The following is a 3,307-nucleotide window of genomic DNA, read 5'->3' on the forward strand; positions in this document are numbered from 1 at the left end:
AAATCATTTTCTCAAGGCTCAAATTGAGAAAGGTCTCATGACATGTGCTCAAGGGCAAAAGAATCTTGATGAGATTTTGAGTCAACACAATGAGGTGTTTGCCAAAGAGGGACTTGGGTTTGACCCTAGCACAAGTAAGAAGAAGACGTTCTCCCAAAAGTGCACAACTCCTCTAAACGAAACTTTTGTAAGAGAAGGACACAAGGAGAAAGGTAAGGTTGTGAGTGGAAAGGCCACAAGGGGCATGCCCACTCTCAACAAGCCTAAAGAGTTCATGCCTCCTTCCTATGTACTTCGGAAGACTAATATGGAGAAGTCTTTGCAAAATTTGTTGGTCCTCGAAATGCATTCCGTTTCTATGCTATTTGGGTCCCTAAGACCCTTGTAACTAACTTGAGAGGTCCCATTGCAAAATGGGTGCCTCTAACCAAGTCCTAATTGTGTGTAGGTAAGCTTCTCCGGTGGAGTGAAATGGGTGATTGATAGTGGATGTACAAATCATATGACCGGAGATAGCAAATTGCTCTACGATTTCATGGAAGCTATTCAACCATTCATGAGCATTATGTTTGGTGGAGGTTCAAAAGGACAGGTACTCGATTTGGGCAAGGTGGCTATCACCAATGACATGTCTCTTGCAAATGTTATGCTTGTCCAATCCCTTAAATATCACTTGCTTTCTGTTCGCCAATTGGCTTCTGTTGGTTATGATACACTCTTTGGACTAACGGATGTGAAAGTCTTTAAGAGAGATACTCTCGAAGTGGCCTTTGTTGGAGAGTTGGATGGCAACCTTTACACGGTTGATTTCTCGAAAGAGAGCACATTCCATGCAACTTGTCTAATGGCCAAGGCTGACAAGGGGTGGCTATGGCATCGCCGGCTAGCCCATGTCAGCATGAGAAATCTTCAAGATCTCTTAAAGGGAAATCACATCCTTGGACAAACCAATGTCTCTTTTGAGAAAGATCGTGTGTGTAGTGCATGCATAGCCGGGAAGCAACATCAATCAAAGCACCCACCCAAGAACATAGTATCTACTTCAAGGCCCCTGGAGCTCCTTCATGTGGATCTTTTTGGGCCTCCTTCATGGGATAGTCTTGGTGGGAAAAAGTATGGGCTTGTCATTGTTGATGATTACTCAAGATATACATGGGTGTTCTTCCTCAAGTCCAAGGACGAAACGAAGATCACCTTCATCGATTTTGCCAAGCAAGCTCAACGCAAGTTTGACAGAGAAATCCAAGCAATAAGGAGTGACAATGGATCGGAGTTCAAGAACTATACCTTGGAAGAATTTCTTAGTGATGAAGGGATTGAGCATCAATATTCATCTCCATACACTCCTCAGCAAAATGGTGTAGCCGAACGGAAGAACCGTACACTTGTAGAATTGGCAAGGTCCATGTTGGATGAATACAAGTCACCACATAGTTTTTGGGCTGAAGCTGTCAATACCGCATGCCATGCATCAAACCGACTCTTCCTCCGCACTATATTGGAAAAGACTCCATATGAGCTTCTAACTGGTAACAAGCCAAATGTCAAGTACTTTCGTGTATTTGGGTGCAAATGTTTTATTCTCAACAAAAGAGAACGGTTAGGAAAATTTCAATCCAAAACTATTGAGGGTATATTTGTTGGTTATGGATCAAACTCTCACGCCTATAGAGTCTACAACAAATCCAATGGATGTGTTGTAGAAACTTGTGATGTGGTGTTTGATGAATTTAATGGCTCCCATGGGGAGCAAGTTGATCTAAGTGATGTAGGTGAAGAAGATTCTTCTCAAGACATTTTGAACATGGGTGTTGGTGCACTTCTTCCTATGGAACAAGAACCTCATGATGATGAAGAAGAAGATGGAGGTCTCACGCATCATCAAACTACCTCAACATCCATACCAACACAAGTTCCTATTGTTCAACCTATATCCTTAGCCCAAGTTGATGAGGTTGATCAAGTCTCACTATATGATAACCATCAAGAACAAGATCATCATCAAGAGCAAGAACAAGAAAGTCCAATCATGGATGACGAACCTCAACAAATGCAACATGAACAAGAAGATCTTCCTCCACACGTGAATGATCCATATGTTGAAGATGTGGATGATGGACATGAAGTTGAACCTCGTGAAACCCTCACCTCCATCATGCCTCGAGTGGCCGGTCGTGTTGATGTTGACAAAATCCTCACCGGCATCTCGGAAGGTAGAGTCACTCGTAAACATTTGACAAACTTTTGTGCTCACTTCTCGTTTGTGTCTAGTATTGAACCACTCAAGGTACAAGAGGCCTTGATGGACAACGATTGGCTTGTTGCTATGCAAGAAGAGTTGAACAGTTTTGAACGCAACCAAGTGTGGTCACTAGTCAAGAGGCCGTCCACCGAGCACAACGTCATTGGAACAAAATGGATTTTCAAGAACAAGCAAGATGAAAATGGTGTCATCATCCGAAACAAGGCAAGGTTAGTGGCACAAGGGTACTCACAAGTTGAAGGATTGGACTTTGGTGAGACCTTTGCTCCCGTTGCCCGTCTTGAATCCATTCGCATTTTACTTGCTTATGCCGCTTTCAATGGTTTTACATTACATCAAATGGATGTGAAGAGTGCTTTCCTTAACGGTCCTCTACAAGAAGAAGTATATGTGTCACAACCACCCGGGTTCGTTGACCCCTTTCACAAAGACTATGTGTATAAACTTCATAAGGCTTTGTATGGCCTCAAACAAGCACCTCGTGCTTGGTATGATCATTTGAAAAAGTTTTTACTCGATGATGGTTTTGTGAGAGGGGTGATCGATCCCACTCTTTTTACTAAGAGGGACAAGGGTGATTTGATTCTATGTCAAATCTATGTAGATGACATCATTTTTGGTTCTCCTAACATTCATTTGTGCAAGAAGTTTGCGGATTCCATGACCAAGAATTTTGAAATGTCACTCAATACGGATTTGAAGTTCTTCCTCGGTTTTCAAATTCAACAATTTCAAGAAGGAATTTTCTTATCTCAAGCAAAGTACCTCAAGGATATTCTAGAAAAGTTTGGTATGTCTGACGCTAGTCCATGCAAGACACCCATGCCAACCAAAATCACTCTCACTGAAGACACAAATGGTACTCCTTTCGACCCATCTACTTACCGCTCTATGATTGGTTCATTGCTTTATCTTTGTGCATCTAGACCAGACATCATGTTCAGTGTATGCATGTGTGCTAGATTTCAAGCTTTCCCTAAGGAAAGTCATCATAAGGCGGTTAAGCATATTCTTAGATACCTTGTTCACACCCCAAAGTTGGGC

This window comes from Triticum dicoccoides, chromosome 2B (assembly GCF_002162155.2).
Source record: "Triticum dicoccoides isolate Atlit2015 ecotype Zavitan chromosome 2B, WEW_v2.0, whole genome shotgun sequence".
Classification (NCBI taxonomy): Eukaryota; Viridiplantae; Streptophyta; class Magnoliopsida; order Poales; family Poaceae; genus Triticum; species Triticum dicoccoides.